We start from the raw sequence: 23,947 nt of genomic DNA, 5'->3' as shown, positions 1-23,947 counted from the left end.
AGCTTTGCTGCCGGGAGAGGCAGAGCACTGCTGATTCACTTTTGCACAAAATAAAGGAAAGTCCTGGTGATTCTGGCCTGAAGTGTTTTTGAGGATATGCCTTCTCCACCCCTCTTCCTGCTGCCCACCTCAAGAGCAAATATGTTTTGTTGTGGTTTTTTTTTTCAGCATCCTCTTGAGCCCAAACTGTCAGGCACCACAGGGAGTTTTTGTCTTTTGTCGCTCCAGAAACTGATTTATTTAAATGATATGCTGGGAGCACACTGCTGTTACAGGCTTTGGTGCTTGTTGTCTTCTGAGCTTCGGTACAGTTATCTTGAAAATTGTGGAAGGAAGGGTTATCCCTGAGAATCATGGTTTCCCCTGAAGCTGTTTTTTTCTGCATTTTTCCAAAAAGATTACCCTTCCTGGTCATCTGAGAATAATGGCATTGGGTCAGACCTGTTTATTTCCATGCGATTGAAAGTGTGGAAATTGTTTCAGTGCTCACCTCCCTTCTGGGGAGAGCACTTGGCTGCCTGGCTAGAAGTCCACATGGCTGTCACTGCTCCCACCCATGGGACCACTACACCAACACCCTCCTTTTACTCAGGCATAGGTAGTTGCAGAGTCCTTTGTCACTCATTTATTTACCATCTGGCATCCCCATGTCATCTTTTGCAGCCTGTCACAGTTACGATGCAGCTTTTCATTATTGTCATGTCGTACTCGGTACCGGGAGGATTGATGACTTCGCGGTTGCGGGTTTTGAGGTGTGTTCCTTATCTCTCAGGACTTGGCAGCCAGTTCTTTTTGAGAGACAGAAGCCCTTTTAACCTGGGCTTTGACCTAAGGTGCAGGTCCTCCCAACGTGTGCTCGGGTATTAAGGCGCCAGCTCCACCGTGTTACTATTTTGAGGGCTAGGTTTAGTTTTCTTTGAAAAGCCGGCAGTGATACGATGCTAAAGAAGCTTCATGGCATTTTCACAGCAGAGAAAGTACCTGGAGTTGCTGCATGGGAGAGTTGGCAAACACAACAGGGTCCCTGACACACCCGGTGGAGGCTGGGGAGTGCAGGGGCTGGTGGCCACTGAGGACCTGCAGGATTTTTCCCAACTGGTGGGAGTAGGGAGTTCCCAGGTACAAAAGGTGATGAATAAATTCAACAGGAAAGTGCTGCCTTAGGAAGCCTTTACTTCCTCTGCCTGTCTGGGATTCTCCAGCATAAGAGAAGAATCGGCTCCTCAGGTGTTTTAAAACAATTGGAATGACGAGGAATAATGATATGTTTGGAGGGAACTGTTTTCTTAGCTGCTTTTAAATTGGCATCTTCTTTTTCTTTAGAGTTGGAGCATCCTCACAATTTTACTGTTGCTAAAGCAGTTTTCACAGGATGCTCCTCCTCTACATATCTGCCGGCATCTTGTCTGTGTGCCTGGCAGTGATGTAAAGAGGATGAGGTGGTTTGGGAAATAGTGCTCGAGGCGAACACAAGTTTGAAAATCCACAGTTAATCAGATACAGGGAAAAAAAAGTGTTGGCTCTCTGTGAAGGATTTTGCTTTCAACCTTAAGTATACTTGAAGTCCCTTAAATTCTGTTTACTTGTCTTATTATCCTGGATCTTAGCCATATCTGTAAGTACCTTACTTTCATGTTTTACCTTATTTTTACATGTTTGCTCTCTGTATGATGGTCCAGAGGAGCGTGCGAACACTCAGTGCGTGTCCAAGCCAGGAGAGGAGTGTCACAATGTATTATTTATGCTGAAAAGAGCTCGTACATGGGGATGATCTTAGCTCCGGTCCCATCTCTTCTCCAACAGCAAATCAGAGCACTGAGTTGGTGGATTTAAAGTTAATCTCCTGAAATCTGAACTACTTTTTGCTTGCTCTGTTCTTACTTCTTGGTGAGCAGTGGCTGGTCTTGTTCTCACCTCAAAGTGCTCAAGGGTGAGTGCTTTCAGCCTCGGGGTGTACAGCCCTAGCATGCCTGTGGTCACTGGGCACCAGACACCCTTTGCCAGCTGGCCACAATTTCCTGCTGAGCCCTCTGCACCTCTCCCACAAAATTTCTAGGGGGCATAAATATAGGGTTCTTTTAAAAGAAAAACCAAATCTACAAACTCTGTACCCTCTTCACAGTTTAGGAGGAAATACATTGTCGAGTGCATGTTTTGCATTTTTAATTTCTTTGTGGTATACTCTTCCTTCCCCTCTTCCCTTACCTGCCTGTTTCCACCCTGACATCCCTTTGGAGGGCTCTGTCTGCATCCCAGCAGCGAGCCTGCTGTGGCAGGGTGCTTGCAGGACAAGGAAGGCACCTTTCCATCTGCAGGGAATACACTGTTGTGATGCTTGATGGAGTGAGGGATCTGCTTTGAAATGCGCTGCTGAACATGAAGCACTCAGTGAAGAGTGTGTGAGGTACTTTGCAAGGAGATATTTGGGTATTTAACACAAGGGCTGCTGCATCCCAAAATTGGTGGTGATGTAAACAGTATGCAGTACTGTATGGCAAAGGATTCGTGGCTGTTTGCAGGCTGCTTTACTTTCAGAATGTAGCAGACAGCAAGAGGGGATGGGAATTACCACATGGCCTCTGCCACACTTTGAACTTCTAGATGTTTTGTGTGCAACAGTATGAGATGTAGTGTGCTGCATTTTGGACATGGTGCATTTGCGCAGGAAAGCTGAATTTGTACCTGAGTCTGTATTGATTTCTGCAGCCAGGGTTTGAATTTGATCCTGTTTTTCAGTTAGCTGCCTTGGTCTTGAGACATCCTTTCCTATTTACCTCTCACTGGCACAAGCAGTAGGACCACTGCTTGTGTTTTCATCTAACATGCTTAGGTTATTTTATTTTATGTTGGTTTTTAATCTGCCTGCATTTTGTTCATCCCTGTGTAGATAGGGGTTTTATTTGTTCCTTCTCGCTCTTGTCTTGACACTTTTACTGAATCTCAGGGTGGAGGCTGCCATATGTTGCAAGGTCATTGTTTGGTTTGTGCATCAAGGCACTGCTGTAACATCTCCTCAAGAGTTCCCATGAGGAGCTTCTGGCACAGGTTGGCTCAGAGACCCTTCTTCTGCTCAAATTCATGAATGCTGGTCTGCACAGCAGTGGAGAAAGACTGTGATTTGCCACCCTTTATTATTGGTCTTTAACCACCTACAGATACTCACCTTAAAACACTCTTCACCTTTTGCTGTGGCCACTTGGGTTGTTTGGGGTTGCAGCTCAGCTTGATTAATTTTTGGTTAGTGTATGAATGGCCCTTGTCCCTTTGCCGTGTTATAAAATCAGTAAAAAGTAGGTACTCTTAGGGTTGGAAACAGAAAGTTTAATACACACTTAGCACTGAAAGTTTTACATTGTAGCTGGAGGACAAGGTAAAATAATTTTTTTCTTCTTTCTTGAATGAAACGGGCAACTAGTAGGAAGTTGATTAAGAAACATTTGAGGTTGGATAGGTTTTTTTGGTCACTAAACTTTTTTTTTTACTTGTCTGTGATTTTAAAATGTCCATTCTTAAAATATGTAAAATAGATGATATGAGAGTGAGGAACATCCCAGCACATTTGGATTTGGAAGGGTTCTTCATATGTTAAGTTTCATCCTTAACGTGATTTAAATAGTTTAAGGTATTTAGGTCTTTAAATCAAGGTTTATAATGACTTTAAGATACTTCCAACTTAAAGCATGAAGGAATGTTATGTGCTGTGTGTTTTAAAAAGAAGCACTGTACAGTCATTGGTAATTATGTACTTTACTATTAAGTCTGAGTAGTAATTTTTTTTCGAAAGCATGTTTGGCAAATTATAGTTTTTAATCAAATTACAGAATAAAATAATTACTTGAAATTTAACATAATAAATTTATTTTATAGGTCTTAGTACAGTAAGGATCTACTTAGGTCACCTTTGATCTGCATTGAAAGTAGCAGGCAGGGTCTTGCTGGAAGGTGCAAAGGCAAGGACCAGTTTTGTCAAAAACTAGAGGACGATTATCCCAGGAGGTGCTTGTAGGAAACGTACTGCTTAGGTGAGAGTAGGGTGTTGATAGGGAAGTTTTTTGTCTCTTCAGTGAGAACCTGCAGATAGATCAGGCAAATCATAGTTAATTATTTAACAGAGGGCCCAGTGCTGCAGTTGCCTTTGACTCTGGTTTGGAGGGTGGAATTAAGAGTGTAACTTTGAAATTAAGCTTTTCTTTTCCTTTTCCTCTTCCCATTGAATGCAAGGCTCTTGACTGCCAGCTCTGAACAGCCGGAACAGATGAACTTTTGCACTCTATGCTAAGGACACTTACATAAAAGGGATATACTTGGATTGCATCCAAACCCCACTCAGTTTTCTGTGGGAGGAGATGGGTCTATGCTGACCCTGTCCACATGGGCTCTTCAGGGAGCCTCTCTGCTACCCATCCTTTTTTTTTTTTGTGCAGACATTTATCAGAAAAACACAGAAAAAGCTTAATCTGTGACAAGCCAGATGTGATGTGAGCTGAAATCCAGGAGACTGATTATTCCTGGGGCCAGCAGGACCAACGCAAACAGCTTTTAGTGCGTTTGAGTTGTGAGATTGAATTCCTGCATGCACTGGAAAGAGGGGTCAGACTAACCACTCTCCATAGCACCAGTGATGGGTGTCTCTCCTCCGCACCCTGTCTGTTTTCATTAGACCAGTAGAAAGTTACTGTACTGGGGTTGTTAGGCCCACATATGCATGAATGTGGAGGCAGATGGAAACAAACCTCACAAATCCCTTAAAATCAGGGATAAAAAGACAGAAATTGAGTTTGGCAGTGTCCAAACTTATACCCAATTCTTCTTGCCATCCCCTTTCATTTTGCTCCTGCACAGGCTGTAGGGCTGGAGTTGCTCCCAGCAGCCTGGTCTGTGGCACCCTTCCTCAGTAAAGCTCCTGGCAAGTGCAGTTGCCAAAAGGTGACGTGCTTTCCCAGCTGCAAACATACAGACAAGGTGATGTCAGTTCAGAGGTATGAAAAAGTACAGAAAAAATACCTTTTCACCATAGTCCTCTCTGTATATGAGACTGAAATCACAAAAACTGTTCTTTGAAGTTGTCTGCCCGATTGTATTGTGAATTTGGCTTTCAGGGTGCAGCTTTGAACAAGCAGTTGAGACTGTCAAGAGACCCAAACCCCCAGTCATTTTAGTGGCATTGTTACATATGTGTGACTAAAGGGTGCACACAGGCACCTGCCCATAGGCATTGCGTGTGGTCCTACCTGAGTAAGTGTTTGGAACATTGCACTTGTGTTTAAGTAAGATGCAGCACTGAGGCCTTTTCACTCCCACAGATGTGCCCAGAGCATCAGGACGGTCCGTTCAGACCATCTGCAGCAGTCTTCATCCCTGCTGGGTGACAGCAACAGGGCAGGGGGGTTGCATGTGGTTCTACTGGAGGTCCTGTGATTAGGTCCTGGGTCTTGCCATGGTGGGGACAATTTGTTAGAAGGATCAAGCCATTTGCATTATCACATTGTAGTGAATGGGCAAACACTACTGTTCTCATCTTGCCTTTACCTCTGAGATCACCAGCAGCTGCTTCATTAACTATTAATGGCCTGCTCATTAATGCTGTAAAAGGCAAGGACCAATCTTGCAAATTTTCTGGACTCTTCCCTTGAAATATTTATGACTTGCTCACTGTGCAAAAGGGCAAGAGCAACAGCAGAGAACATGCCTTCAAGTTTTGTTGAGCATTATTAAAGAGCTCATGAATATGAAGAAGCTGCCAGCTTCTGTCTGTTTTTTGGCTTTCCAAGCTAGCACTGCACATCTGGCTCTAGGGGTTGAGTGAGCTGGTGGTTTGCTAAAGTATTGGATGCTTTATTGATGGTCTGTAGATTGTCTGTAGAGCCTTCCTTTGCATGTTCCTCTACAAGCACCAAAGTGTAATTGATACCTCCAGGGAAGGTTACCAGGGGAGATTTTGTTTAAGAGATGGGGAAACTGAGGCAGAAAAGTTGAACAATTTGCCTGGAGCCAAGCAATAGAAAGCCAGCAGAGAATGGAAGTGTTTTATCCAAAACTGTAATGCTACTTTTGAAGTCTGGTTAGTGTGAATGAGGGGGACACTCGTCAAGCCTCCTCTGAAGCCATTGCTACAAGTCATTCCCATTGCATTCCAAACAGAGCTCCTACCTGATTGCAGGGAACAGCACTGAGTAGTGCTTTCCCTGGGAATGTGCTAGTGGTTTTAGCTCCCTCCAGTACCAAGAAGCAACACTCCCTCCAGTACCAAGAAGCAGCAGGGAAGCGATTTTTCCCTTCCATTCAGATTTTGGAGATAAAATTGTGTTCTTTGCATTGCTTGTTTATACCAGCAATAAAGAGTCTGTCCACTAAATCCCAACTACAGCTCATCTGGTGTTGCACCAGGCAGATTAAAATCTATATTTCTTTTCCACAGCCATCCGCAGAGGGAACACTGGTGTAAATACATGTGGGAGGCGTTTTTTGGTAAAGTAGGGAGATATGCTTCAAAGAGAACAGGTATGACTCCAGGAGGGAGGACTTGTCTGTACAGTGCTTCACATCTCTTCCTTATGCAGATGACCTTCAGAGTAAAAAAAGCTCTTCTGTGTTTGGAAGATGCAGGGTGTGTTAGGAATAACCAGCCTTCAATACTGTTTGAGCTTCTAGGCTTGCACATAGTTCTCAGCTGGAACCAGGTGGCAAAACAAATCTATATTGGAAACATTCCCTTGTACAACTTTCTTATTATTTCTTACAGAGTGTGAATATTTTATCCCACATTATATCACATTGCAAGGGATGCCTGATTTCCCTCCTGGAGTCATTCCTTTTAGTTATGGTAGATCCAGGATAGAATTTCAAAGCCCTTCACTGAAGAAGTGCTTAAGGGTTTGTCTTAACAGCTTGATTTCACACTGCTGTAACAAGCAAATGTGGTAGCCACAACTTAGTGGTAGAACATGGTCATGTTGTGCCCTATATGACTGCAGCAGGCCCTGGTGGGACTCCATTGTCACGCTGATCTCCAGGAATATTCCAGGAGCATACTGAATGCCATCTGGTTTTGCCCTCAAAACTACAGTGTTTCTGGGGAAGACTTGGACTCTGCTGCTACAAGAGTAGCATCCAGATCGAGTGACTCTCGTAATTCTTTACTGAAGCAATTCCTCCAAAAGCTGAAAAATGGGTAAACGCAAGAATTGAGACTCTGTCTGTTGACTGGTGCAGCTCTTCTAGAGACAGATGCACTGGAGGCTGCAGAGCAGATCTTTGGTGTTTTTTAGTTGCCAGTGGTGCTGTTACCTCACCATCTGTAGAGCTGCTCTCTACCTCATGGAAGATCTGCCCCTCATCTCAGCAACAGCACAAAGTTCCACCTAAGTTTTGCGACCCCTTTCCTAACTTCTTCCTTCGAAGTTAGGAGGAGTCTGCCACCCCTAACAGACCCTATTCCTCCTCTCTAAATTTGAGGTTGAATCACAGGTAAGAGATGTTGTAAAATCTCTGTTCCTGACCAGAGGGAAGATCAGTGTAATTCAAAATGTTGGGGGTTGTGTCTTATCACTACCAAAGGCATCAGTGATCAAGTATCAATTATGTGAGAAAACACAGTGATAATTAACAGTGTCAGTAAGTAGAAACTTACTGCATCCTGTGAAGTAACTGGAAAAAGGAGGGGTTCTCTGTCAAAACGTCAACTTTCCGTTCTTGGTATCAAACCATGAACTAAATCAGTGGCTGGCAGCAGCGGGAATTCCAGGTATGTCTTCTGCATGCTGCTCAGCTGTGAGTTACATCTCCAAGGAAAAAGCATGTCTGTGTGTAGTCTTGTGCAGATTCCTGATTTCAACACTTTGGGACTGAGAACTGGACCTTGCTTTAGAGGATGCTCCAACTCATTCATTTTCCTTTTCTGGCAGGGCAGTCATGTCTTGTCAAGATAAAAATGACTGTTCACATTCATGAATAGTGGTTTCTAAAGTCTAGCCCTTAAGGTGATGTCTTGGCATCTAAGTGATCCATGGGATACTGGTAGTTCACTGGTACTTGTGGGTCTCCAGCATTTTTCTTAGAAACAAGCTGTTTATAGGCTATATCTGTGTTTGCTTGTGTCCTCAGGGGTGATGCACAGGGTTAGAAGAAGAATTAGCTTAAATTTTCAAGTGCGTTTAGACTGGTGGGTACTTCAGCCAGCAGACGCTGTGGTTCATGGTAAATTCTGATTTAGGAAAGTGTTACACAAGCCTAAAATTAAGAGGAAAAAATGGCAAAACTGGCTAATGGGCAGAAATGGGGAACAGATCAGCCAACCAAATAAAATGGCTCCTAGTTAAGTTTGGGATGAAACTGTCCTGAGGGACCTGCTAAACCTTGCCTTTTCAGAAGAATTTAATCATCCTTTGAGATGTGCTAGGTTCTCATTTTTGCCACTGATGCTGTTTATTACATTGTGCTTACCTTGGATTAAGAAGTGAAAATTGGCCTTTTGACTGCCCTGCTCGTGTAGGTGGGTCCTTCTACACTAATGTGATGTGAGAGAGCCCAAAACAGTGCTCATCTAGAGTTTGTGTATCAATGAGAACTGTCCTATTGGAGTTTTAATAAAACCATTTATTTCATGGCATCAGCTTCTTGGCTCTTACTTGACAGCACCCAATGGTCTGTACCTCCAGTGGAGCAGCTCTGGAAAGGCACAAAGACTGGATTTTTTTATTATCACACAGGCTGTACTGTATGCTGGGAAGTTAGCTCGCATCCTGTCTTCTGAAAATAGCTTGGGATTAAGCCATGCCTGCACTTCAGACCTCTGCCAGCAAATCTGTACTGACCAAATGAGTGGAGAGGTCCCTGAGTGACGTGGCTGTGCTGGCACAGCCCTGAGGCACAGTGTGCACTGTGGGAAGCCACCCCTTCTCTGGCCTGTGAGGGACTCGTGCTGGGCTCTCTGTGAGGGCTCTGCCGCGACAGCCCTGTCTGCCATGTAGCATTTTGACGAGGTTATGTGGGTGTTCGTCTGCTGCTGGAGTGTTTCTGGAATCTTGGTTCCTGTAAATTTCTAATGGTGTGTTTTGATATCCTCCTGAATAAAACAGAGGTGAAAGACACGTTTTAGTGTTGCAGGTCCGCTCTCATCATCCTCCTTTGTGGGGTGGTTCTGGTGTTTCCACTGCGGTCCAGAGCAGGGCATGGTGGGTGTTATTCTAGCTATGTGCCATCCAGTGCTGTATAATGTTGCAAGGTCCAAAAATAAAAAGTGGAAAAATATGCAGACAGAGGAAACAAGGCACAACTTTACCTCTTGGGCAGAACAACCCCCTTCCCTCTTCCTACCACAGCTTCAGCCTTGGAGTCTTGAAAGATGGGTAACTGTTGGATTTTTACTACTTACTCAGTCTTTCCACACTGACTTTTAATCCTTGCCTCCCTTCAAGAGATTATGTTGTTACACTGCTACTACAGGTCCTTTGATGAAACACTGCTCTTCTCTTCCTCCCTAGTCTTTTAGAGCTGCACATTTCTTTGCTTTAGGAAAACACCTCAAGGTTATCCCCAGCCTTATTGGAGAAGCAGAGAAGAGAGTGGTTTATTTGTGCTTATTTGAGCCCATCTTTCTTCAGATACAAGTACCTGGTATCCTGGGTATTTTCCATCCCAGTATTTGTTACAAGAATTAAGTGAAGAAGCTCTGAGGAATAAAAATGGTTTACACAAGGTCGGGTGGGAAATTAAAACCTCCTCTCCCATAGCCTGGCTGGGACTATACCCTCTTGCCCTCTCCTTTTCCTCTGGTGCACTCATGTCCCTGGGTTTTGAGTTGCTTCCTGAATGGCTCAGCTTCTCAATACAGTATGGGACCACTGATTTCCAAACAAGTCCCTAAGTATGTGCCAGCCGAGTGCCACAGATAGCAAAGACCACATCAGACCTGCAAGTCTCTTACTTATCTGTATGCTTGTATGTTGAAAGTCACCCTTTGGCAAAACTAGTGCAGTAATTTGATCTATTGGAATTGCCCAGTTAAGTCTCAGATAAGATAAAAGTCTGTTGAGGTGTGATTATCAACAAGAAGTCATGAAGATCGTCAAGTTGGCCTCCATTAGTGAGTTTGACTGCTTGAAACCAATACACGGCAAATCTGTGATTTCTGCTTGGTTTTCTCTCAAAATAAGAATGGGAAGTGTCTCATCCTTTATAACAACCACTCCTCTCCCTCCAGTGAAACTTGGCATTTTTTCTTCCCGCAGAGGGGACCTAGAAAATGATTTTGCTAGATCAGGGTTCCCAGTTTAAGATGCAGACATGATATGCAGAAGCTGAGCATGAAGTGTTACTACTCTCCAGCAAGTTTCATATATATATATATTTATACACATGCACATACCAGTTCTCTTAATAGCCATGGATCGCAGGGATGTCCGACTTCCAAGGGCATGAAGCTCTCACATTTAGCCTGTTGCAATAGATAACAGGAAATGCAACCTCCGTATCATTTCCATTTCTCATTCCTCCTATTCCACATTCTCCCTGCAGCCACGAAATCACAGTTACTGTAGGAATTCACACCACTGTCCCAGTGTTCAAAACCAACACTTGCTATTTTTACCTCTACTTGGGTTTTAGTTTTGGGTTTTTTGGAAGCAAAATGCTAAAGACAAACAAGTCAATAAGCAAAGCATTTAAATGACTGTGCAGTCATTATAACTGATATCAGGGCAAAGGAATGCAAACAGGCCAGCCTGTGTCTTCATGCCTTTAGCTCCTGTCCCTCTGTTTTGTTTTTAATTTTGAGCACAGGAAGGGGCCAGTGTGTGACCATATGCTTACAAAATGCTGGTTACAAATGTCTTCCAAACAACGCTGGCATAGTAATGATATGTCATGTATGTGTCACGTTTTGTCACACTATGAATGTGCCTGTGTGACTGCAAACCTTACTGTGTTTCCTTCTCCTGTTCCTCAGCACTGGTAATAATAATTGTTTCCAAACAACTTCATGCTTCCTTCTGAATAAATTGGATTTCACTTCATTCAGTGCCAGTGGGAATTTCATACCCTCGGAAATTTGCAAGCATATTGCAGGGAAAATGTTAAGCATTTGCTTAAGCATCATTGATATTGATCTGGTTAAGTCTGTTCTTAAACGTTAGGAGCTATTGCTTCTTTCCAAGCATTGGTCTTACTGGAGGATTAAGAAAGGAGAGTTGCTCTCCACTTGCAAGGCCCTGAAAATGGAATTGCACCTGGAGGGAAGAAATAGTCAGCAGAAGTTGATGCTGATATTACTGTGAACATTATCTTGGTCATACCTTTTCATTTGCCAAAGATAAGATCCTTTCAGCATGATCTAAGATTCCTTCAGTTTTCAAATGTTGGGGTATTTTTTTTCTCCTCTTGTGATTTGTTTTCCTTTATTTTTCTTGTCATGTAATTGCCTTTTCAGGGTTAACAAGGTTTTCAAGTTAACACTACTTTGAGGCAGTGATATGTAGGCCAAAGAGGTTCACACCTTTTTGCTGAGAGCAAGTTCGTGTGATATTTGTGGTGGGAGGTCTTGTGATGAGAATGCAGAGGAGCAGGGACTCAGGTCTCCTAGATCCAGATTCAATATCTGTGGCTTTCCCTCCTGCGAGCCTTTGGCAAATGAGAGATGAGTGCAGGCTCCATATATAACCATCTTTAAAGTAGATATCCCTTGGGGAGAGTATCGATTAATTAACATTTCAGAGGCACTTTGAGTTTCTTTGATAGGTGTTGCAGAAGTGCAAAAGGAGTTTTTTTCCTTGCTAGACATAGGCTGTCTAAAGGATGAATTTTAATTATGTTGGTTTACCTACGAAGTGCTCTTTTTCAAATGGAAGACTATTTAGCTTCTTTTGTATGTACCAATATGGTATTCTACTGCCAATTTAAGCCAAATAAAATATACAGCATCTGTACCAAGACTGGATTTGGTACCTTCACATCATGAAAGCTCATGCTGATAATTTGCCAGTAGCCTCAGGTCTTTGATAGTAATTTGGCAGATGCTATATTGAACCTAATTTGCATCTGTATTTACATAAATGCTTTAATTAAAATTATATGCACCAACCCGAGATAGATGAACAGCACTGCCTGCTATTTGTTTACATTCCCTGACAACAAAACCCTGCCTTGGCTGCTTCTTGCTGATTGTATGACTTGACAAGACTATTTGAGGTGCAGACTAGAAGCCTGACAGGTTTCTGGTTAGACTGCTGCAAACTGCTGAGGAGCGACATGAAGCTTTCAGGACAAAATTCTGCCTTTATTTTAGCAGCAGAGATGATCTGAGCAATTTGATTCAAGGGGTCAGATTTGGTCTATATCCAGTGCTAAAGCTCTAGCTTTAAGGTAGTTCTGTACAGTCAGGATTTATAGTTCTTGCACATGATATCTGCTTTGTTACACATCCAAAATGTGAAACCCCACTGAGGACAGTAGAAAAACATTTTAAATACGGCTTCCATTAAGAGAAAATTTCTGAGCGCTGTTCATCTTTGAACAGAGCATTACAGAGCTCCTTGTAGGATAGAGTGATCTAGGGGATTTTAGGGCGCAAGTGAGGTCCTGATTGTTTCAGTGGGACATGTGAGAGCATATGACTGAGTCTGGATGAAGGCAGTGAAGACTCTGGATCTGTTTTTGCTTAGACCACACATTTCATTTGGAAAACACAGTCATATAAATACAAATTACATCCAAACTCTGCAGATTGCCTTTGGACAGTGGAGGCTGATGGTGCTGCGCTGCTTCCCAGTTATTCGGAAATTGTCACAGTGTTGCAAAGGAAAGAGGTCAAGTGGCAAAGTTATGACTGATTTCACAGAGAGCTTTGAAGATACACGGAGGACAGGCTAAAAAGTGCTGTGACTGCCCTGCCTTGATTTGGAGGGTTGCTGAGCTTTGTTTAAAGTTGTTTGCTTAACTTGCATTAGAGGAGATAGTTCAGAGCCGCTGTTTCCTTCACTGAGAGGTTATGTATATGTAGAGGATTGGAATTGTGGTCCATTTTAATAATAATTAATACATAATTAAAGGTTTCTTCCAACCCAAACTATTCTATGATTCTGTATAAATTTGATCATTACCACTCACTTTTTTCAGTGACTTCTGACTGTATTTGCCTGTAGTCATTTCTGAATCTAGTTTGAGAGAGTCCATTCAGTTTCAGCACATTCATACATTAACCTTCATACATTAACATTCGTACATTAACCCATTTGCCTGATAGCTCTGTTGGAGATGATAAATTGTCCCCCATATTATGACCTGCTGTGGGATGGGTGGCCAAAACCTGTTTACTGTTGAAGTCCACCTGAAAGAGCACAAGCAAAAAAGCATCTACATTTGTGGTAAAGTGGCCTAAATATTTAAATTAGGAGGTGTTGGTAAGCAGGCTGGAATGCAGGCTTGAGGGTGTGGTGTGAGTGGCAGTCCAGGGGGATGGTGTCGATGGAAGCTGCAGCTGGAGCCCTCCCAGCGCCGCAGCCCTCGGCCTGGTACAGGAATGGCAGCCACCAGATATGCTGCCAGGGGCACCATCTGCCAGCAGCTGGGGTCTGCTGGGGGTCATAGCCAGGCAGCACTTTGCATTGCTGGGATGTGGTAGTCTTGGTCAAGTAGTGGGCGTGACAAAGCCAGATTTGCACTCTTGCAAAGCCACAGCCTTAATTTAAACTGACATAACTAAAATAAATCCAAACTATTAGTCTTGCTTTGCATTATCCATAATAAGAGGATGAATACACTTCCCATATTAAATTCATTATGTCATGGGGGTGCTCTGATACTTAAGAGGGAGTTGGGAAAGTCAACTGAAGGGAAGAAGCCCTTGTTCCCCCTGATGTGAGAGGGAGGAGGGGAAGGTACTTGCTGGTTATTTTTCAACATGAGACGAGTGGATGAAGGAGCAGGCCTGGGATGTAGCACACAGGGAATAAAAACATTCCCCCATGGAAAGTGTCCTGTTGGTGTGAGATATTTGTGTTGAAATCTGCTCTGCAGTTGCCTCCTCCATTGGCTAGCTGTCCTGGCTCAACCTTCCACTTTCCCCTCAGACGTCTGTGCTGCATCTCCCAGCAAGGGAGGAAGCAGCATGGTGGCTGGTGGGCAGGAGCCCCAGAAAGTTCCCCACTTCAACACTGAAACAGCTGCTGGTTTGAATTTGGATCAACATTCAAGGTTTTGGTACCTCTGCTGGTGCCCAGTTTGGTACCTCTGGCTTTCCCAAGGGGAGCTCTTGTTGTGTTGTGAGGTCAGAGAGCAAGCCAGGGAGAGGGTCCAGAGAGCAACCTTGCATTTGGAGAAGGTTTCTTTCAAAAATCATCTTGTCTGTTTGATTTTGGAATCAGTGCTAGTGCTGTAAGTCTAGTGAGTGCTGTAAGCCAGCCTTTAATCAGCCTGTGTGTATTTTAAGAATTGTGCCGACGGTTACAGCCTCAGAGATACCTGGAGATTTGGTCGAGAGAAGCCTGTCCTAGTTTCTTGGGGTAGCCAGCAAGGCGTGCTCATTTCCCAATTTAACATGAGCCTTCCCAGTCTTTATTTTTCAAGGCATTTTCTTTGAAAGGTTGCAAAGCTCCGAGCAACCAGTTAATGCATGGGGGAAGAGAGAAGTCAGAGTGTAACATAGCAGTAATCCCTGCAATTAGAAGTATATTAATAAGTACACTTCGGCCGTGGATGGAGTACAGCATGGTGGGGTTCTGGAAGGAGGGTCATCCTTGGGCAAGGGGACCCCAGCCCAGCTGCAGAGAGGGCAGTTCACTTTTCTGAAGCTCTTTGGTTGTAGATGTGCAATGCTGGAGACAGCTTGCAGCAACCTAGTGCAGGACTGGCACAGTGTCCCTAGTGAACACAAGGCTTCACTACTTGTGGCATTTACTTGTGGCAAGTACATGTTGGGGTTTAATCATTTGCCTATCAGAAATCTGTTAGGCTGGGGGGTTTGTTTGTGTCACACAGAGGGTGTGATGGAAACCATTACCCATCTTTCCATCCCAGCTCTCCACGCTGAGAAAAGGGAATGTAAAAAGGTTGATGGATCTGCCCAGACAATCCTCTGGGTCTTGAGCATGCCAGACAGGCATCCCAGAGCCAGGAAAGAAACGCTGGGCTTATTCAAATCCTTCTTGAGCTCTGATTTGGAAGAGCATGTGCTCTGCTCACCGCGCACCCAGATCCCTGTGAAACGAGGTCTTGTCAAAGCAGGCACCAGGCTTCCAGCAGAAGCACACTTGATAATCAGGCTCTTGGACATTGTTGTTCCTAGCATCACACGACCACCAAAATATGCAAAAAGTATCTCTCAAAAGTAAAAGCATTCCATTCTGGAAAAGCACTTGAAAGCCATTCATTAGCTCTTTATTTTCATCAAAACTTAATTAGAATTCCCAACTACTTTATTTATTTTTTTCTGCTGTCATCTGAAGTTGCAAGCAAATTTTGGGAGTCTCTCCTACTATAATCTGTCAACTGTTTGTAGGCATCCTCCTAGAAGTGTCCTTTCTCCATTTCCCATGCATGTACAGATGAAGTTGATACGAGACCTTCAGGATGTCTTCAGGAAATCATCTCCTCCCAAAATAGGATCCACTCTTTCTGTCACCCGAGGCCAGTTCTTACTTATTATTTCTATTTCAGAGCACCTCAAGACACGCATTGGGTGTCTTGATGAAACAACATAAAGCAAAGCTGGGTGCTGTGCCAAATAGTTCATAACCATGGAGGAAGACTTGGCAGAGGGGCAGAGAACGGAAGGAATGAATTATTGGTAAACCATGAGTGAGTGTTTGTCTCGTTAAGTTTTGTGCACCTAGAAGCAAAGAAGTTAAATAGTATTAATGAAAACAGAAGCAGTATGGGAAGAGGGCATTTACTGAATTTAGAAATCAATCCGATGCTCTTTCACTGTTAGTTGGACTTTATTATTAAAAAAAAATATACCTATTTGATGTGGAGTCACCCAACAAAACTAATCCTTGGCTCAGATGGATGTTTGAATTAAGTTCTGATGTTCTCTTTTTCTTCTTTTTAAACTAAAAAAACCTTAACTTTAAAAAAATGATACAGTATTTGCAGAATCAATAGAAAAGCTGGCCCAGATAAAAGTGTGTAAAAATTGGTTTCATACCCTAGAACTTTTCCTACATGGTTTTTGATGCAATGTATCTGATCCTTCAAAAAGGAGGTAACATACAGTGATCTCAGCAGCTTTGAAGAATTGTTCTGGAAGAATAACAAGGAGCACTGGAGAAAGGGGTGTGCACTTGTACATTTTTTTCCCCCTCATTAAATATGAGACAGAAGAAATTTAGTGTCATATTACTGGTTGTGTGGAAAGATAAGATAAATTTTATATGAAATCTGATTTTGTCCGATTTTTAAAAGGTGAAAGTGCATTTCTCCTGAACAGCTCTTCACAGCGGGGTGTGAATTGCATGTTATCTTGCTTCATTCAAACCTGCTCCTACTGGAGTGAGTGGCAAAGGTGTATCCAAGTAGCAGTAGGGCTCTCTCTCAGAAATGTCCTAGATCCTGAATCAGATAGAAAGCTGTGAAAAGTATCTGCTGCTCCAGATGTTTTCCGGTAGAATCATAGAACGGTTTGAGTTGGAAGGAACCTTAAAGGTCATCTAGTTCCAACCCCTGCCATGGGCCTGGACACCTTCCACTAGACCAGGTTGCTCAGAGACCCATCCAACCTGACCTTGAATACTTCCAGGGATGGGGCATCCACAAGTTCTCTAGGCAACCTGTTCCAGTGCCTCACCACCCCCACAATAAAGAATTTCTTCAGTATATCTAATCTAAACCCAATCTCTTTCAGTTTGAAGCCATTCCCCCTTGTCCTGTCACTACATGCCCTTCTAAATAGTCTTGCCCCATCTTTTCTGTAAGTTCCCTTCAGGTGCTGGAAGGCCACAATTAGGTCACCCTGAAGCTTTCTCTTTTCCAGACTGAACAACCTCAATTCACTCATCCTTTCCTTATAGGAGAGGTGCTCCATCCCTCTGATCATCTTTGTGACCTCCTCTGGACTCGCTCCAACAGGGCAGTGCCCTTCCTTGGGGACCCCAGAGCTGGATGCAGCACTCCAGGTGGGATTTCATGAGCACAGTAGAGGGGCAGAACCATTTCCCTTGACCTGCTGGTAATGCACGTTTGGCTTTCTGGGCTTCAAGCTCACGTTGCCAGCTCATGTCCAGTCTTTCATCCACCAGCACTCCCAAGTCCCTCTCAGCAGGGCTGCTCTTGATCTGTTCATCCCCCAGCCTGGACTGGGGGTTTCCCAACTCAAGTGCAGCACCTTGCACTTGGTCTTGTTAAACCTCATGAGATTCCCATGGGCCCACCTCTCAAACTAAGGAGGATCCAAATTTTAATTTGATTCCAGTACAGAACTTAGATCTGCAGGAATCACACACTGAGTATCTGAACCTCTGTTGCTTTGGCTTCCAAAAACATCCCAGGCTGTTTAGGGCTGTGGACCAGGACACATAATAAATCAGTGTTCAATGCAGGCATTGGTACAGGGAAGGTGATAAATCAGTAGGACGGATTTGTAGGACTGAAAGACTGGCAGGCTGTAGGAGAGTTTCATTCCATCCCTTTGTATTCTTGGCCTTAAAGTCTAGCTGGAGGGGAAGGATGGGCCCAGAGTTACTGATTATGAGTAGAATAAGCAGATGCAGTGCCCAGGCTGTGCTGCCTATCCCTAGGATAGAGAGGAAAGACCTCAAAAACAACTGCTTTGTGGGGATTTCCACAAGCTTTCCCAGTCCTTGGGACTGAACCCTTTTTTTAAGTGCTTGATGTGTGCACTTTCCCCTTTTGTCTCCATTTGCTGGAGCGTGAGGGGACTGAAGAGACAGTGCTGGGGCTGTGCAGGGTGGAGAAGTGCAGCAGGCTGGAATGTGCCCCGGGAGATGCTGCAGTAAAACTGGACCTCCAGGAGTTTGCAGTAAGGAGAGCAGCTGAAGCTCAGCACCGAGCAGGAACGTATAGCAACATATAAGGCAGCCTTTTCTATGGGCTGTTTGTGGCTCTGTGATTATGTGTAGCTGAAAATAGGTCACAAGACCCAAATATGTGGGGCTGCTGACTCAGGTGTATCTCACTGAACTATCCAGATAAGGCACAGGGATGCTCTTAGTGAAAGTGAGAGACTCAATGAGACGCAACGGTGCTGGTCTTCATGAGCTAATGAAGCATAAATACAATTATCTGAGAGGAGCAAAGTGATTGTTTTTTTTTATGTTTACACCCTGTTCTCATTTCTTTATTTTACCCCTTTTATACTGATGGCTGCTGTGTTTGGCAGGAATTTGCAAACACGTTGGTGCTTACAGCCAAAAGTTGGAATGGTCTAAACAGCCAGCAAAGGGAAACCCCTTCCCCTTGTATTTATTTTTGTGGGAGCAAAATGTAGTCATTGTCTGGTCTTGATCAGTTTTGCTTTTTTCCTTTTTAAGTTGTTTGTTTCATTTTTCTTTTCAGCTTGAGGGTGAAGGGAAACAAAAGAGGGAGTGAATTAAGAGCAGGAGAAAAGAGTGACTGCTGTTAGGCTGTGTCATGTGGTGAGGAAATCAGGCTGAAACTGGAGAGACCAGGCCAAACCTAACAGTCGTACTGGGAGGCCTTGAGTTGTGTCACTCTGACAGTGGATCTAAGCAGTGAAAATAGCTGGTGATGTTTCTGGTTGCAGTCCAACATCGTCCATATGTGAAATTGTGCTGATGGGCTGCTGCTCACAACACTTTTCCTACCCGCCTGCTCTTGGAGACAGTCTCAAAGGATGACTCCTGTCCTTTCCAAATTGACACATGCATTTGGACCGTGGGGACTGATGTGGGGTAGCATGTTTTTGTATTGTGTTCACTTCAGTTCTCTCTTTTGGTCTTTTCCACCTGTTGTTATGGACCTGGATATTTAGTGGATAGAGGAAGGAGCGTGTGATTTCTTGCCTGTGTCCTTAGTGTACAACTTACACCATGTCTCTCCAGCAAATTTGTCTGACACCTGGATGAATCTGAACACAGGGACTGCAACACTACAGGCTTGGGGAGGACTGGCTGGAAAGCTGCCCAGAGGAAAAGGACCGAGGGGTGGTGGTCAACAGCCAAGAACACGAGCCAATGTGTGCCCATGTGGCCAAGAAGGCCATTGACACCCTGGACTGTGTCAGAAATAGTGTGACCAGCAGGACCAGGGCAGTGATTGTCCCCCTGTACTCAGCACTGATGAGGCTGCCCCTCGAATCCTGCGTCCAGTTTTGGGCCCCTCGCTACAAGAAAGACATTGAGGTGCTGGAGTGTGTCTAGAGAAGGGCAGTGGGGCAGGTGAAGGGTCTGGAGCACAAATCTTATAAGGAACAGCTGAGGGAACTGGGGTTATTTAGTCTGGAGAAAAGGAGGCTCAGGAGAGACCTTATCACTCTACAACTAACTGAAAGGAGGTTGTAGCTGGGGGGGTCGGTCTCTTCTCCCAGGTAAAAGTGACAGAACAAGAGGAAATGGCCTAAAGTTGCACCAAGGGGAGGTTTAGATTGGATATTAGGAAAAGATTTTCACAGAAGGGGTGATCAGGCACTGGAACAGGCTGCCCATGGAAGTGCTGGAGCCACCATCCCTGGAGATATTTAAAAGATGTGTAGATGTGGCACTTAGGGATGTGGTTTAGTGGTGGACTTGGCAGTGCTGAGTTAAGGGTTGGACTCAATCGTAAAGGTTTTTTCCAACCTAAATGATTCTATGACTCTGTAAGAGGACATCCCATGGTGTTGAAAATTAATTAGCAGGTTAACAGTGCACATCTTGGTTGTTTAAAATAAAATAAAAGTTATTACTGTACGTATGTTGGGCAGCAAAAGTGTCCAACAACAGTGCAGCAATCACTGTGTTGGAAAACAGTTACCAGTCATGGTTCTGGCAGAGAAGGGTCTGACAACTATTTTCCAGCATATTTATTACTGTGGCCAAGTAGGTAACTAACCAGAGGATGACAGTCTGAAATGCAAGGTTTAAGAGAAATAATGTGAAATAGTTTAACCTTACTAAAGGCCAAATAAATTAATAATGAACTTTCTGTTCATCAGAATCCTACAGGACATCACTGTCTCTCTCTGGTTGAATTTTCTTATGCGGTCAGATATTCTTCTTTTTCTAAACCCCTTGCTGCCAATTTAAAATAGTATATGAGACTGAGATTTCTCACCCTTCAAGAAAACACTTTGATTTGTTGAAGGAAGCTAGGAACAGTTAAGGAGATAGGAAAAAAAGTAATATACCTTTCTCTGTGCTGACATCTGCAACTGGGGGATGTGTTGAAAAGTAAATATAATCTGCTTGGAGCGATGCTTTCCCATTCTCTTTCATTCTGATTCAGTGCTCTGGTTCCTGATGAACTAGACTTAACAATGGAAAGTGAGGTGCAGAAAGGCTGTAGGACCTCAGTGAAGACGTGGGGGATCATCCCCCTGTGCTGGGCCATGGAGTTAATGTTGTTATTTGTTTGCATATGTTTTAAGAGAGCACTGAGATGAGAAGTGGAAGAGTCACTGTCCATCTGTCTGTCCAGTACCAGGGAAGTCAGGCCAGGACCCTCGCTAGCCCGTTTCACCTTGCAGCTGAAGCCAGCTGCAGCTGTTGCTGGCAGCCAAACCACTTCTTACCAGCTTCAAGGTAAGAGCTGCTTACCTGAGCAGCCTGTGGCCGAGAGCTGGAGCAATCCCCTGGGGGTGCCAGTCAGGCAAAGGGAGCCTCAATAGCTGCCCAGGCTTCCAGCATGTTTTCTGAAATCTTCTAAAGCTCTAAGAGAGGGACAATAGTTTCTGTGGCAGTGCTGCACGCTGAAAATGGGCCTAAACCTATGAAGTTTTTTCCTTTATTTTTTTAGAAGATAGCTTAATTCGCTTTTTGCTCTTATGTACTCTTATTTTGCTATTACTTGCTCTTTGCTTATTTTTATGCTTCTGAATATTTCCAAAAGCAGCTGGTAATATTAAGAAGGCATTGCAAAGAGGAGTTTGGCCCATTCCTGTAGATAATAGAAGTTTACCTGGAGGAAGGAAAGGCTGGGAAGCTGCAGCATGGTACGGCCTTGGAATGACTCTATGGGACAGCTTCTGCTCACAGATACCTGCGAATGGTACAGTGTGGATTAAGACCTTTTGAGAGTGATTGTCACCCTGCCGAGGTGGAGAAGACAACCCTTGGCAGGAGCCTCCTATTCTGTGTTTTCCAGGTCAGCGCCAGGTTTTCCTGGGGAGCTCAGGGGCTGCCAGCAGCAGCTGCTGTGATGTGGAAATACCCATCTCTGTTTCGGCTTCATTCAAAAGGCTGGAGAAAGGCAGTTGAATGCCGAGTGGCACAGGGATAAGACCGCTGGGGCTGGAGAGGTGGGAGGGATTATCCCATGGCCTCTCTGAGCATCACTGTCTGCACAGTGTGTGTGCACTTATGCGGAGACCTCAGAGCACTAAGGGGTTTTTAGTGGCTTTTTCAGTAGGTGTTTTCAATTGTATTTTAAGTGTCTGTTGTAGGGATGGGGGCAGGGATGGGTTAATTTTATTGGCTTTGTGAAAAGATGTTGAAGGTAAGGATGCTCATGAGCATGATGCTCCATTGCTCTGCAGTCTGCCAGGTTTGATAAATGTTTAATGAGGGCTGGACCAGCAGCCGGGAGTTGTTGGGGCTCTTGGGATCTGTTGAGATAACTGGGATTTTCAGCGTGTGGAGACAAGACGACTTTCAGGAACGTTTGTATCTGCTAATCATGCTGTAATAACAGTCTGCAATCGAGAGGCTGCAAACCCCCCATTTCTGACACAGCTGTGCATATTTAATTCGATAGAAAGTATTTCTAGTCTGCTGTTAGAAGTAATTCAGATTGCTAAGGTGGTAATTTTGATCATGGTAGTTTTTAGGGAAATAGAGGTATAAGCTGCACTGAAAAGTTAATAAATGCCTGGTACAAAACAAATGATGGGGGGTGAAGAGTAGGGACGTAATGGGTGGCTGACAGTGCCTCACTCTGCATCCCCAGCCTTGGCTATTCCTGCCTCGCTGAGCCAGCAGCAGAGGAAAGCAGCAACCCTGGGCCCATTAGGTTCATGAAGGAAGTTTGTCCTGACCTATTGCCTGTACCACAGATTTTGGACATTGGGGCAGTCGAGCCGTGGTGATGGATCACCAGCACACCAGCAGTGCTGGGGGAAGCACCAAAGCCTGGTGGGGCCATGGAGGGTTGGCATGACCTGCTCCATGGCAGTGCTTTCAGCTGACCCCAGGGTTTAGACCACCGAGCTGGCATCTTTCAGGAAAAGAGGTCAGGAGGAGTGTGAGTTTTATTTTCCTTCATCTTGAGCGCAGCTGGGAAAAGCAAGTGCTTTCAGGGCTCCCAACTCCGTTTCTCTCTGTAAAATGTTCTTTTGCAAAATTGATCATTTCTGTAGGTTGAGGGAGTCTCTAAGGAACTTTTCTGTCAAGCATCTAAAAAGTACCATTATTTCTCTTCCATGCTGTAACAGCAGCTCGACATTTACATTTTAGCTCACTAAAGATATCTCAACAATCTCATTTTTCGTGAGAAATTTCATGGTGAACAAAGCAAACTAATCCCATTTTCAGGTGGTTAGTGCTGTAGTGTCTGGATTGCAGAAACCACGTGGAGTGCTGGTGTTTATCAAGTGTTTTAAAAGCCTTTTTGTTTATTTTATTTTGTTTTGCCATGAGATGTTACTTTTTTTGGAAAGCATCTAGAATAATGAAGGAGCTGGTGGCTGAGTCTCCTGTGCGGGGTGCAGAGAATGAAGGGTGGCTGGGGTAGCTGGAATCATTCACTGCTTGCTGTGGACCACATAAACAAACAAACAGGCAATTCCTGTGAACCAGGAGGTGGGTGGTAACTCACAAACCACCCTTAACCTGTTCTGTATGTGTACTCACCGTGACACCACATGGGAGCCAGCAGATACAGATCTCCCCAGCTCTTGTCCATTACTGTGAGGTGTTTGTGTAGCACAGCTCATGTAGGTGAGATCATGATGCCTGCCTGTGAATGCCCTCCTGTGCAGTATGGAGGTCTGGTCTGAATTTGCCCGATCCTGGCATTGTGATGCTCTCATGTCAAGGAGAGCTGCTTTTCCTGCCTTGTGCTGGCTTGGAATAAGCATGCCCCCAACAGGAGGCTGCTCAAGAGCTGCCCACGCAGGGATGCTCAAGACAAACAAACTCGGGCAAGGTTTTTGTCAGTGACTATCTAACTGTTGAAAAAAATTCAGTGTTTCTATATGAAACATGTTTGTGACTCCGTCATTGCACTGTTGCCTAACTCCAGGCATTCAAAAGCAGTAGCAGATCTCCCAGAACCGTGAAATAGCTTGAAAGATCTGAAATATGTATGTATATATATTTATATACATATATTACCAACTTGTTTCTGAGCTGTTATATTAAACCCAAATCATGTTCTCATAGCCACGAGGGGCAGAAACTTTTTGCATACTTTCTGAAGAGGATCGTGCGGTACGAGTACAACGGCAAGGGATTGGATTTAATAACTCTGGAGATTTCTTCCTGCTTTATGTTTCCAAAAGTGGAGATCCTTGCAGAAGCTTCACCAGCTGGGTCTTTAGGAAAAGCACCAAAATTTGTGAGGCTCATTATACAGTCCTAAGAAGCAACAGCTCCGTACATACATATTTATTTTAATTAACTTTCTAAGCAGAGGTTTGAGATCAGAGGAAGGATAGGGACCTGTGTTGCACAGTAGGTGATTTTGTTGTTCTTTGAAAGTGTTTTACTCTTAGGGGTGGTTTTAATTCTGTTGGCAGGTTGTAGGATCACTTCTATGTGTTGGACACAGCACTGAAAAAGCAGAATTTCAGATAGCAGTTTTGCTATAAAGATAACCAGACTAAACCCATTAAATACAGAAACAG

The sequence above is a fragment of the Manacus vitellinus genome, unplaced genomic scaffold (genome assembly GCF_001715985.3).
Source record: "Manacus vitellinus isolate BGI_N305 unplaced genomic scaffold, ASM171598v3 scaffold_1_pilon, whole genome shotgun sequence".
Taxonomy (NCBI): domain Eukaryota; kingdom Metazoa; phylum Chordata; class Aves; order Passeriformes; family Pipridae; genus Manacus; species Manacus vitellinus.
The sequence above is the reverse complement of the archived record's forward strand: the minus strand, read 5'-3'. Positions refer to the sequence as shown.